The following is a 14,954-nucleotide window of genomic DNA, read 5'->3' as shown; positions in this document are numbered from 1 at the left end:
CAAACTTCATCCCGCAATTACCTTTTAGTTTTTGACTGAAGCAGACACATTCTTGCATAAACCAGTGCCATGCAAGTGGTCACTGCACTAACAGCTTTGAATATGCAAGCTATGGTAATTCTATAATGTGTTGTGATGCAAGTTTACAGAATCATGAGGTGTCTAAAGTTCCCCAACCCTAATGATTACCAGCCTGGATTAGTTTTGAACAGTTCTATATCAAGATTTGAGCTCTCTCTTTTTTTTGAAAAAAGAGGCTTGGTTGATTTGCTGGTTTTAGCTTGTTTAAGCTGGACTGAATTCCCAGCTCGGTGAATGATGCTGAACCAGTGTATTTGAGGGAATGTTGAACATACATATATATTCAGTGCACAAAACTCATTCATTCAATCCAGGGGTTTCTATCAAAGAGCCCTCATCCACCCACACTGACCTTTTATACTCGCATTCTGTTGTTTATCTGTCCTCTCTTTCTGTCTCAGTTTCTGTCATCCATTTAATGAGCCACTTTTGAATCAAATTAGCCTCTCAAACCAGGTCTGTACCCCTATACAACTAATGGACTGAATGCATGATATATGGGCATCAGATTTGTGCCTCACATGTAGCACATATGGGTTTGCAGAGACGTTTTAGGGGAGGCTATGTTAGGGCATGTTCAGTTATTCCAACCCTGCTGAAGTCAGAGTATTTTGAGGGCTTTTTCTAAGCAGGGGTTGTGTAATTCAGTGTAATGCAGCACATTAGGTATCTCCCCCCGCTTATATGCATGGCTCAGTTCACTGAGCTGTGTGATTTAAATAAGGTTATGAAACGTGGAAAATGGATGTCGGTTGAGGGTAATCCCTTCCTCTGAATCTCTCACTGGGTAAATTTGGGCTAATGGGAATATGAGGTTCGTATGTGAAGCGACTCCTCTCAAGTTGCTCTGTGTGTGATTTCAAGCGTTACGGCTCTTAAAAATGTGTAGAACTAGTGCACTTCATGTTTTGTTTCCTTCAGTGCTTTGTGAAGAGTGAAAGTGTAGTCTCATCGCACCAGATGTTTGACTATCAACATTTATGTTATATTATACTTTGTATATGGGGGCTCGTCCGGGATGCAACGAACAGTATGGTCCATTTTGTGGCTAATTCTGACCAAGAATCACCAACATTAACAGGAACAGACTGTCTGACAAATATCTTACCAACATCTGTTTTGTTTTTTGAGACATTTTGGGGCAGGTGGCTAAATCTGAAATCAATAATTCCATATTACTAGTTTGGTAAAAAACTAGTGGAAAATGCATGTTTAGTTTGTCAAGTCACAATGAAACAAAAGTAGCAACAGATCTTTTCTTCAGTATTGTGATGTACATCTGAGTGTAATGGAATACAGAGAAAAAAAAGGAATTGGTGCTATCCATTGAATGTTGATTAGAGAATTCCTGCATTCATCATAAAACATGCATTTAAAAGACACATAGGGTGAAATTTTATTTCATGCAGACTTTAAACTTCTGTAAGTCATAAAAAAGCTGACCAATCAGACTGTAACAGGTCCTTTTGTTTTAGAGATTTTTTTTCCGTTATTCTCAGTGATTAATTAGATTAAGCAATTACAATTAATTAGATTTCAGGACATGTTTAACTTTATAACAGTAAATACATATTGTAATACAGTCATTTAATAAGAAAACTCTACAAATTCCAGTACAACTAATACTACATGATATAAATACTTTGCCATTTATAAAATATTATTATAATAATATTTTACAATCAATATAATATTAATATATTTCATTATTTTCATGACAGTTAAAGTGCCTCTATTGCTATTTTTTTATATACTAATTTGTTTTCAAGGTCTCCTACAGTGGGTTTGCATGCATCCTAGGTAAAAAAAAAAGAGATACATTTTCTCAACATTGCAGCATCACCTCTTATTTCATTCTGTCTAAAGCCCTCCTTTTCGAGCGTCCAATCTGCTCTGATTGGTCAGATGGCTCAGTCTGTTGTGATAGATAGGCAGGCATTATGCACATGTGATATAAACCTATATAGGTTTGTGCAGTAAGTAAGGCTGGATTCACTGACGACTCATTTTAGGCATTTCAGAATCAGTTCTTTCTTTTGGGAGATGGTGACTCCATTTGTTGTGCACTTTGATTTTTAAACTTTTCAGACCGTTTTCATTCCTAAACAGCTACATACATGAAATGTAATATCCAAAATGGCATAATAGGAGTATTCTTATGCACCTAATGTTAATTTTTACTTTAAATTCTCAGTATTTGAATGCAAAAAGTCACATTACTTTAATATGCAAATATTTGTAAGAAGAAAACTATTTAATGCATCTTAAAGAGTGCATAATTCTAGCAGTAGCGCATCATGTTTGAACTCTTCTCTCAGGAATAGCAGGCACTGCTGGTGAATATATATTTGTGTCCTGTGAATCTCTCTCTCTGTCTGAACCCTATTAAAGGTGTGAGAGTGTAGGACCCCCTCCTAAGTGCTCTTGACTGTGAGAGTCCAGAGGGAGAACTGTGATGAGTACCTTCCACTGCCTGTCTGTCAGATCTGATAGAAAACAACAGCCCTGAGAGATGTGAGAAACAATAATTCCTCAGACATGCCAAATAACCAGCTAGAGTCGTTCTCTTCTGTTGTCTTCTGTCTGAAGGATGTTTGGTTGTCTGTGATCCCAACTTATTCTGTTTGTATATGTTCTATTTTATACCTTTGATCTTTGTCATGGAGCAATAACAACGATATATATAGCTGTAACATGGTGAACGAGACGTGAGGCGTGCGGATCCATGTGCAAGCTTTTATTAATAGACATGGTCAAAAACACAGGCAGGGTCGAACAAATGGCAGACAGATATATTGAGGGCAAGACAGATGAGTACTCAAGTAAACGGGCGTGGTCTTCGATCGGTGAACAATATCCAGAGGGCTTGACAAGCGAGGTAATCCAGGTACACGAGCAAACAGACAGGCAGGCAGGGGCAAACAGAGTCCAAATGGAAGGCAAAGGGTTAATCCAAGATACAAGGCAGAAGATCAGGAACCAGACAACAAGGCAACACGAAAAAACTAGACTTAAACTAAAATAAGTAACGGAAACTAGGAATGGCTCCGTAAAGCAGCTAACACTCGGAGAGTGATAAACGCAGAACAATACAGGAGACTGAACACAAAACAAACACGGAAAGGCTTGGTACGTCGCTAACACTAGGAGAGTGCTAAACGCTAGGCAATACTCTGCGATCTGTGAAAGGAAGTCCATGGTTTAAGTAGGGTGTGTGATTGTGTGATAATTCTCAGGTGTGAGCGTGTGATCGTGAAATGGCTGTGTGATCAATGCATTCAGTTGTGTCTGTGCAATCAGCTGTGTGTGTTTGATCAGTGCAATGGAAGATGGGAAATGCAGTCCAGTGTGATGTGTGGTGTGAGAGGCGACCTCTTGTGGCAGTCGGACGGAAGACCATGAACCGGATTCGTGACAATAGCACAATTTAAAAAAAAATTTTTTTTTTTTTTTTAGCTGTTGACCAGAACATATTCAAGTTAAAGTTATATAATGAATATGGGCTTAAATTACACACAATTTAATTAAGCTTAAATTTAAGTTTAATTTGAGGGTATTCTAATCAAAATTGGAGGAAATGTTAAGGAATTACAGCTCTTTAATATGTACCTCCCCTCTTTTTCAAGGGACCGTAAGTACTTGGACAGTTGACTCAAAAGCCATTTCATGGACAGGCGTGGGCTATTCCTTCATTATTTCTCTGTCAGTTAAGCAGGTAAAAGGTCTGGAGTTGATTCTAAGTGTGCCATTTGCATTTGGAAGCTGTTGCTGTGAACCCATATCATGTGGTCAAAGGTTATCTCCATACAAGTGAAACAGCCAATTGTTAGGCTTAAATAAAAAATAAAAAAGCTTAAATACAAATAAATCAATAAAAACCCTTTCACAACATCCAGCCAAGAGAAGAACACTCCAGGAGGCAGACGTGTCTCTGTCAAAGTCTACAGTCAAGAGAAGACTTAAGACTCAAGAGAAGGCTCAAATAGTAGAGCATGGCGCTAGCAATGCCAAGGTCATGGGTTCGATTCCCAGGGAAAGCAAGAGCTGATAAAAAAATGTAAAAACTGTAACTTGAAGGCAAAGTAAGTCGCTTTGGATAAAAGCGTCTGCTAAATGCGTAAATGTAAATACAGAGGGTTCACCACAAGATGCCTGATGCCTGACAACAATGCCTGATTAGACTTTGCCAAAAAACAACTAAAAAAGCCAGACCACTTCTGGAAATGCATTCTTTGGACGGCTGAAATTAAGATCAACCTGTACCAGAATGACAGGAAGAAAAAAGTATGGAGAAGGCTTGGAAACAGTTCATGATCCAAAGCATCATCTGTGAAACATGGAGCAGAGTGATGCATGAGCTGCATGGCTTCCAGCGGCACTGGGTTACTGGTGTTCATTGATGACGTGACAGAAGACAGAAACAGCCGGATGAATTCTGAAGTGTATAGAGATATACTGTCTGCCCAGATTCAGTCAAATGGAGCAAAGTTGATTGGGCGGCGCTTCATAGTACAAATCCAAAACATACAGCAAAAGCAACCCAGGAGTTTTTGAAGGTAAAAAAGTGGATTATTCTGCAATGGCCAAATCAATCTCCTGATCTCAACCCGATTGAGCTACATTTCACTCGCTGAAGACAAAACTAAAGGCAGAAAGACCCACAAACAAACAACAACTGAAGTCAGCTGCAGTAAAGGCCTGGCAAAGCATCACAGAAGAAGAAACACAGTCTCTGGTGATGTCCATGAGCTCCAGACTTAAGGCAGCCATTGCTTGCAAAGGATTCTCAACAAAATATTTAAAATGAAGATGTTATTTTTGATTATATTTATTTGTCCAATTACATTTGAGCCCCTGAAAATGGGGAGACTGTTTATATAATAATATTTACAATATATTAAAAAAGAAACCAGTTATAATAATTATTGTAATAATATTTCACCAAATTACTGTATTTTTGATTAAATACATGTAGTCGTGGTGACCATAAAAAAACTTGTTTCAGAAATATAAAAATAAAATCTTACTGACCCCAAACTTTTGAACTGTAGCATATATAAGAGCTACAAAACGTTATTATTAATGGCAGAATTAAATCTGCAGAATTCACAACAACAGTATTAAATAGATCAATTTGTCTTTTTTTGTCATGTTCATCAGTTGTTAAACCATTAATAAAGCATCTTTACAACATAAAAGCACTTGTACAAGAACCACAAGACTAGGCAAAAGTGTACACACTGGCCACCTATATTGTTAATCCCTGATTGTGACGTTCCATACGGTAAACTCACTATAAATAGACCCTTCATGTATTAGTTTATGAACTAATGAAAACAGTCATTTTTCATTTCATTCCCATGAGAATATTGCACCCACGTAGAGTAGTGGAGTACAACGAAATTACGGCAATGTAAGTGGTGTTTTCCACCGAGAGTGAAAGTCAATGAATTCAATCTGACGTTTTAAAATAAACATGCTCCCGGCTGGGCGGCGAGTGGATTTGAGTGCATTGGGCATGCATGCTGTTTGCTATCTGAGTTAATGACTTCATTAAATTCTGTGTGCAGGGCTATTGAGAGCAGAGGGCAGACCCCTCGATCTCCGAACCGCAACTAAAACATCATCAGAATGCATGTCAGTTGCGGTGGAGCTCCCTGTTTCTGCGCGCTTTGCGCTTTAATGGAAACAGAGAGCGAGATCACAGCAGAGCCTAAGGCCGGAAACATACTCCACACAATTATGTGAACACAAACGCTTCAAGCTACACAAACTCAGAACGTATTTCATAACATAATGTAAGTTGTGTTCTTAGTGTTGCTGTCAGTGGTGTAAACCGTCTTCTACACTTTGTCTTTAAGGTGAAGGTCCTTCACTGATAATCTTCCCCTCTATTGAGCTGTGTTTGAATCACTGATTTAGTGAGAACCAAATAAGTTTAATTTATGAACGGATAATGAGGAATGATTTTAAGGGAGCGATTTGTTAATTTGTCAATGTGTTCAATCACTCGTTTATTTATTATACTTGTTTTTCCACCAAACATGACACTTCTTGGAAAAATTATTTCTATTTATTTTTAAAAAATTGCATAAAAAAGCAATATTATTGTTATTATCAGTAGTTTTTTATTTATTTAATTTTCCAAGTGTGTGAAAGAAATTCAGCAAGGATGCATTAAATACATGAAAAGTAACCGTAAGGACATTTATAATTTTACAAAAAATTATTTCGAATTGTTCTTTTAAACTTTCTTATCAAGCAATCCTGAAAAATATAGTTTCAACACTTATAAAAAATAAGAAATCAGCAAATCAGTATATGATTTACCATCACAGAAATATATTCAAATATAGAACAGTTCTTTTCAATTTTAATAATATTTCACAATATTACTATTTTCACTGTATTTTTGATCAAATAAATGCAGCTTTCATGAGCATAAGAGACTTCTTACAGAAACATTAAAAAATCTTACCAGGAAGTTAATTAGAAATTAAACAATTCGCACCATGTTGGCTTAATTTTGATATTGTGATTAACAAATGTGATTTATGTGAAAATAAAGTAGAGTTTTATTTGTATCTAATGTACTGCAACATATGACATGAAAATGTACACTGTAATAAAGAAAAAAATCTGTAGAAAAATCCTGGCAGATGTCAACCCTAATGCACAATTCAATGTGGAATTCAAAATACCACACAGAAAATTCCTTCATATTAACACACTGTACACTTGCCCATATTTTTACAGGCTTTTCTTAGCGTGTATGACCTAGTGTGAATGATGCACCTTACATAAACTACTGTCAGATGCAGAGCTTGTAATGTACGACTCCTCTGAGGCGTCTTGCACATTCATTGAATATGCATAAATGTGTGCGTGTCAGAGGGGGAATGAAAGGGAAGAAGAAATATTGTGTCTGTCGTTTTAGTTCTCTGACACTGACAGTCCCTCTCCGTGAGATAAGAGAGAACGAGTAACGGCTCTCCGTTAAACACACCACAGACGCTCCTGTCCTGAATCACACCGTGCAATCAGTACCTTCACATCTGGATCAATGCTCTGTCTGTGCTCATCAATAATAATCGCAAATAACAATGCAAATCAATAGTACCTGATTATGAAGTTAATCAATGACAGTTCTGATTATTGATTAGTATCGATGAGAAAAGGTCCTAACAAATTTGTCAGATTTGTTTTAAAGAATTTAATACTTTTATTCAGCAAAGATGCATAAAATTGATCAAAAGTGGCAGTAAAGACATTTATAATGTTGCAAAATAATTCTATTTCAAATGAGTCATGAAAAAATGTCAAACATATTAAACACTGCAACTGTTTTCAACATTGATAATAATCAGAAATGTTTCTTGAGCAGCAATCAGCATATTAGAATGATTTCTGAAGGATCATGTGACACTGAAGACTGGAGAATTCGTCTTCATATGAATAAATTACATTTTAAAATATATTCATATAGAAAACAGCTATTTTAAATAGAAATAATGTTTCACAATATTACTGTTTTTACTGTATTTGTTATCAAATAAATGCAGCCTCGGTGAGCAGAAGAGAATTCTTTCAGAAACATCTCACCAACACCAAACTTTTGAATAATATAGTGTAAATTTGTCAATCAGTGTCAATCAAATGTAGCACAAAAGAAAGTGAGTACAATTATTTGCAACATCAAAGGTTTTAAACTAACCTTTAATGAAAGTAGTGATTTTTTTTCTAGCATATTATATAACACAAATTTAACAGCTACCTTACTGACTATTAATAAGCAGCAAATTAGTTGTTTATTGAGGCAAAAGTCATAGTTAATGTGACCATACAGTTAAAATAAACAAACATCAGCAAAATCCATATGGCATGTATTAATGGTGTCGACTTCAGAACCGGCCTACTCTTAATAAACCGATTGCTATTGCATATCAGTGTGTGCATATCAGAAACGGAGTTGCATTTTATTTTATGATTTCACAGGAGTGAAGAGCACAATGGAGCGAGAATCTGAGATAGACAACAAACAAAAACTGCACTGCAGGTTAAAGCAGATGGAATGATAAACAAATAGCTTTTTTTCTTCTTGAATCATTATGGATCATTGAAATCCATTTTAACCCCTGGCGGGACACTTATATCACAGTGCCATCTGGGAGAATTGGATATGTGAAGATGTGAAATGAGAATCGGTGTGCTGAAATCTACAGTGTGTAGCGTGACCGTATAGTTGACACGCTAAACAACATCATCGCTCGTGCGTCTACCTGGGCTCCTGACAGCGTGATGCAGTTGCAATGTATGGTTGCCATGCAACAAGCTGTTGGTAACTGTACCTTTTAGACTATAATCGTGTGAGATATGGCTCTCTTTAGGATTCGTCTTATTCAGAGTACATTCTATAGCAGTATTTCCTGACATCCCCTATGCTGATAAGACCAGCTGTTTTAGATGCTGCTGTGCTGGCTTCGTCATTAGCATGAAGGGTTAGATCAACCAACAATGAAAATGATGTAATTTACTGACACTCATGTTGTTCCAAACCCATATGTGGAACTTAAAAGCAGATGTTGAATAAAATGTTCAGTGGCAACTTAAAAGGTGGCCCAAAGGAACATATGACAAAGCCACAGAACATGCTGAAATGTATGCAGATCATCAAAAACGAAGCGATTCTGTGACTGCTGATAACTTTGCATACAGTGTGCTTTTATTTATTTTTGGTCCATTTTGGCTCTACAGCGTCCGTCCCCAATCACTTCCATTAAATGGAAAACAGCTGGTAAACCTCTCCTTTTGTTTTCTACAGAAGAATGAAAGTCACATCTTGTGTATTTGGGCACAAATTCATCTGTCACTTGCTAGCCATCGGGATGCCAGTATGGACAGGTTTCATGTCCTCATCCTTGAACAATGAAGATAAATTGTGCAATAAACAGTTATAATCCATTATTATATATACCTTAAGCAAAACCAGTTGAGAACTACTTTAATAAATGGTGTGTTTTCTTCTAAGGACACACTGTGATCATGAAAGCATGTCTTAAGTCGCTGGGGTATATTTGTAGCAATAGCCAAAAATACATTGTATGGGTCAAAATTATGGATTTTTCTTTTATGCCAAAAATCATTAGGATATTAAAGATCATGTTCCATGAAGATATTTTGTAAATTTCCTACTATAAAAAACGTAATTTTTGATTAGTAATATGCATGGCTAAAAACTTCACTTGGACAACTTTAAAGGTGATTTTTCACAATATTTAATTTTTTAATTTTTTTTACACCCTCAGATTCCAGATTTTCAAATAGTTGTTTCTCGGCCAAATATTGTCATATCCTAACAAACCATACATCATACATACACCATACATAAAAAGCTTATTATTCAGCTTTCAGATGTATAAATCTCAATTTAGAAAAAAAATAAACCCTTATGACTGGTTTTGTGGTTCAGGGTCAGATATGTGAGAAGCAAACAAGCTGTTACTTGTGTGATTGCGTTCCTACCATAGTTCCTCTCTCTCTCTTTTTCTCTCAGCACACACTCTTTCATTAACACTTTTGCTTGCGTCAAGCAAACACTCATGTGTCATTCACACCCCCAGGCTTCCACACACATAAGGGTGTCACTTCATCGCCAGGCACTCTTATGTCCCAGGTGCTGATATATATATATATTTTTATTAAAACTAACAGATTTACTACTCTTTGTTACGTGACAGTTACACCAAAAGTCTTTTCTCATATCTTTGTGATTTATTTTTGTTACTTTCAAGTGTCTCTTATTTATAGATGTTATTGTTTTACCCTTTTTTTTCCAAGACTTGCATTTTTAAAATTAGGACTGGGCGATAAAATACCGATAATTATTGCGATATAATTTTCTTTGATAAAACGATAGCAAGAGTTCGATAAATGTTCAATATAATGTTTATGCACCAAAAGTGGAACGAAAGAGCATTACTCATTTAAACTGCGCCACATGGACCATTTGTCCCAGCTCAAAGTTCAAATGGCAGCGCAAGCTCACTAGAGCTGGCTACTCTCTGATGAGTATCAGTCACACGACACTAAACAGTACTGTGAGATCCAGTGTGAAGCGCTTTAATAGTGATTTAAATGATTTAATCAAGTTTAAAGGCAGATGAAACGGCGCTGACAAACAGGAGAAACTGTGCGCAACGATACTGATGGAAGGCTTTTCAATCTACAAATCACCATCGTTTACAATGGATTTGCTGTAGTTAAACTAACTGCACCATGATATTGTGGCAGAAATTTGGGACAATGATAATACATTTTATGATATTATTAATGTAGCTATATATTAAATGTATTAAAGGTGTAATGGAATATAATTACAGTATTTTTTTTATTAAGCCATAGCATTTGTGCATTTATACTAAATGTATTTAGACTACTGTTTTTCATACAAATACCTAGAAACCATATAGATACATTTTTTTTACCATGGTATTGAGGTTCTATATTAATTATTACTCATTTTAAACCTATAATTTAAAAAAGTATGAAGTTATCATAAAACATTTCAATATTTACTGTCAAAAGGAATTTCATCACTAGAAAACATATAAAGCATATTATATGTTAAATATAATATGTTAAAGCATAACATATAATTTATATGCAATTACATGAAGTAAAATTACGAATGACCCTTGTTTGTGATTTCAGATTAAACATAAAATGTGACATATATATATAATCTAAAGATAAATACCACTCTGGGGACAGAATATGTTTATGCATAATTTCCAATCAAGCTGTAAATTTTGGTTGTGCAAAAAGTGTGAAAACATTTAGTTGTGCATTTTTATGCAAACTTTTAACAAAAAGTATGCAGATCTAGCATGCATAAACGCTCAATGAGGGTGCTCAACCACAAAAAAAAAAGGAACAAATAAAAAGTTGGCACACCATAGATCCAAAGTGGAAATATCTACAGTGGGGAGACAGAATAACAACAAAAAAGTCCAGAAAAACGCATTTCAAAAAAGTTATAAATTGATTTGTATTTTAATGAGTAAAAAAACATGATGTAGTACTTGGTGGCAAAACCCTTGTTGGCAATCACAGAGGTCAGACGTTTCTTGTAGTTGGCCACCAGGTTTGCACACATCTCAGGAGGGATTTTGTCCCACTCCTCTTTGCAGATCCTCTCCAAGTCGTTAAGGTTTCGAGGCTGACGTTTGGCAACTCGAACCTTCAGCTCCCTCCACAGATTTTCTATGGGATTAAGGTCTGGGGGCTGGCTAGGCCACTCCAGGACATTAATGTGCTTCTTCTTGAGCCACCCCTTTGTTGCCTTGGCCGTGTGTTTTGGGTCATTTTAATGCTGGAAAACCCATCCACGACCCATTTTTCAGTGCCCTGGCCCTGACGGTACATGGCCCCGTCCATCGTCCCTTTGATGCTGTGTAGTTGTTCTGTCCCCTTAGCAGAAAAACACCCCCAAAGCATAATGTTTCCATCTCCGTGTTTGACGGTGGGGATGGTGTTCTTGGGCTCATAGGCAGCATTCCTCCTTCTCCAAACACGGCTAGTTGAGTTGATGCCAAAGAGCTCGATTTTGTCTCATCTGACCACAAAACTTTCAACCAGTTCTCCTCTGAATCATTGGCAAACTTCAGTCGGGACTGTACATGTGCTTTCTTGAGCAGGGGGACCTTGCGGGCGCTGCAGGATTTCAGTCCTTCACGGCGTAGTGTGTTACCAATTGTTTTCTTGGTGACTATGCTGCCTTGAGATCATTGACAAGATCCTTCCGTGTAGTTCTGGGCTGATTCCTCACCCTTCTCATGATCACTGAAACTCCACGAGGTGAGATCTTGCATGGAGCTCTAGACCGAGGGAGATTGACATTATTTTGTGTTTCTTCCATTTGCGAATAATCGCACCAACTGTTGTCACATTCTCACCAAGCTGCTTGGCGATGGTCTTGTAGCCCATTCCAGCCTTCTGTAGGTCTACAATCTTGTCCCTGACATCCTTGGACAGCTTTTTGATCTTGGCCATGGTGGAGAGTTTGGAATCTGATTGATTGATTGCTTCTGTGGACAGGTGTCTTTTATACAGGTAACAAACTGAGATTAGGAGCGCTCCCTTTAAGAGAGTGCTCCTAATCTCTGCTCCTTACCTGTATAAAAGACACCTGGGAACCAGAAATCTTGCTGATTGATAGAGGCTCAAATACTTATTTGACTCATTAAAATGCAAATCAATTTATAACTTTTTTGAAATGCGTTTTTTTGGATGTTTTTGTTGTTATTCTGCCTCTCACTGTTCAAATAAACCAACCATTCAAATTATAGACGGATCAGCAGGGGATCAAATAATTTTTTCCCCCACTGTACATCAGACAATGTGCATATTTATGACACACAAAATGTTACAATTTGTTTTGAAAAATTCATGAAATTTGAAAATGATTAAATTTGCCTTAGCAAGCATAGGCCACTTTATTACAAAAATATTCCTGTCGCCATTATTTCCATTACACAATGCTATTAAACACAATGCATCATTTGAAATGCAGTGTAAATGACATTTGCTGGTTCAGGAAAATATGACAGAATTCTCCTGCAATATCCACTAGTGTGTCCACTAGAGGAGAAATTAAAGAAACTAGTGATACTAGTTAAAAGTATGTTTTAAAAGAGTTCCTAAAGTTCTAATTTCTAAAATTCCACAGGGACAAAAGTGCCCATAGCTAAAGAAACACCCATTAAAACACACTCTCGTTCTCCCATATATTCCCCTGACACTCCATTGACCCATGTTAGATGCTGCGTTAGCGCTGAGCCTGCACTCTCTCGAGCAGTGATGGATGAGGTGTAGATAACAGCGGCCGATGTGCGCAAACCCTCCAATCATTTACTTGACAGTCACTCCACTCAACCTGGGAAAAGGCACCTTGCCAGGATCCCCTCTCTCAGCTTCTCCCTTCCATCCGCCGCGTTCCTGTAACATCCCGCATCGTTCTCTTTCACCCCGCCATCACCACGGGCGCTAATGCTGAATCGCGTTAACAACACATTGCTCACCCCAGGCTCACGGCAACACTATCAATCACACACGTGCACGCACACAGGATGTTGTCTCATAAATACAGCCACCAATGCTTCCTCTGTCAAACTCTGCCGGTGGGCTTGAATTTGATGTAATCAACACTCAGGTGGCTAAAATATCCTAAATAATCGCTGCTGTCGAATCCTTTTTTTTTTTTACCCAGAATGCTTTGGGCTAACAACACCATTTTAAGTGGTTGTCAGCTTTTGAACCCCCCTGCTTTGACACCCCTACGGGGAAGATTATTTCTGTAATAATTGAATGGAGATTAAAGCTTTTTTTGGCTAAAAAAAACATGAAAAATCCAAATGGACTTTATTTTTTTTATACATATTTTGGAGTGAAAAGTGATAGTTGACCCAAAAATCAACAATCTTTTATCATTTACTCACCCTAATGTTTTTTTCAAACCTCTATGCGTCTTTGTTCCGTGGGAGACAAAAGAAGATATTCTGAAGAATGTGTCTGCTGTTTTTGTTCATACAGCAAAAGTCAATGGGGTCCAAAACAATTCAAAATATCTTCTTTTATGTTCCACAGATGAAATAGTTTGCAACTACATGAGGATGAGTAAGTGGTAACAGACTGTTCATTTTTGGGTGATCGCATGAGAAAACATTACTATTTTATGAGATGTCAATTTCTTATGAAGTCCACCCCTTACCCCACCCTTCAGCCTAACCCTCAGTGTTAATTAAAAAGATTGTATGAAAACATTCAAACTTGAATTCATTCAAAATCAATACCAATTCAACAAAACATAAAATAGTCATGAATTCCTATGAAACTGCGTTGGAAATATGTCACATTATGTACGCACAGTTGCCATGCATCTATACAATTTGCACAGTGTCCTCCCAACCTTATAAGAAAGTGTGACTATTTTAATAGTCGGCGACTTCCTATGAATTTGTATGATTTGTTTCATGCAAAAACATAATTCTTTTTTGGTCCACTACTAGCCACAACCCTAAATCAGTAGGGCTTAAGAAGTTCATATGAAAATCTGCAAATTTGACCAATTCGCCAAAGCGTAAAAATAGATGTGAATTTCCATGGCAGTGTGTTGGTAATATACGTCACATTATGACTGTACAGTGGCCATACATCTATACAACGGGCGTAATATTTTCCTGATAGGAAAACAAATATTTTACATGGCAACAACTTGCTATGAATTTACAGTTTATTTCAGATGGAAATGTATGTATTTTTAGGGTCCATCACTAAACCTAAGCTTCAGTGAGTATATTGTACAAAAACGTGTATTTGTGAAATGTGCAAGCATTTTATGATTTGGCAATTTCTTATGTATTCGTACATTTTTTTAAGTATGATTTTAGGCTCAAAGACGTATGAATGAGATAAATTTGTGACCTATAAATAATTACGAGCTACCATGATAGTGTTACATTACGTCTGTTCAATAGACTGCGAAATGTAAAAAAAAAAATACCATAGTATTGCAATTTTTTACAACATGGCACCATGACAGTAATGTTTCAGATATGTAACATGGAAAAACCATGGTATTCTCAACGTTATCTCACGGCCAGTTCATATGTGTTTTATGAGGTGGCTAATTCGTACGAATTCATACGACCTCAGTTTGTACGTTTTCTGTGATTGATAAGTCTAGGGGTGGGTTTAGGTGTGGTCCTTCATAAGAATTCCCACAAATTTACCACCTCGTAACATACGTAAGATTTTTCACAAATCATATGAATGAATACCCATGATTTACATGGGTTGCCTGATCCTGGAATGCA

General features: G+C 36.8%; 1 protein-coding gene across 1 annotated transcript in view; it reads left to right on the top strand.

Annotated features, from left to right (window-relative positions):
- Nucleotides 1-14,954, top strand: part of LOC306865178 (cytoplasmic phosphatidylinositol transfer protein 1-like) — a 103,593-nt gene that overhangs the window by 34,120 nt on the left and 54,519 nt on the right. The window lies entirely within an intron of this gene.

This window comes from Barbus barbus (genome assembly GCF_936440315.1).
Source record: "Barbus barbus genome assembly, chromosome: 4".
In the NCBI taxonomy this organism is placed as follows: domain Eukaryota; kingdom Metazoa; phylum Chordata; class Actinopteri; order Cypriniformes; family Cyprinidae; genus Barbus; species Barbus barbus.
The sequence above is the reverse complement of the archived record's forward strand: the minus strand, read 5'-3'. Positions and strand labels throughout refer to the sequence as shown.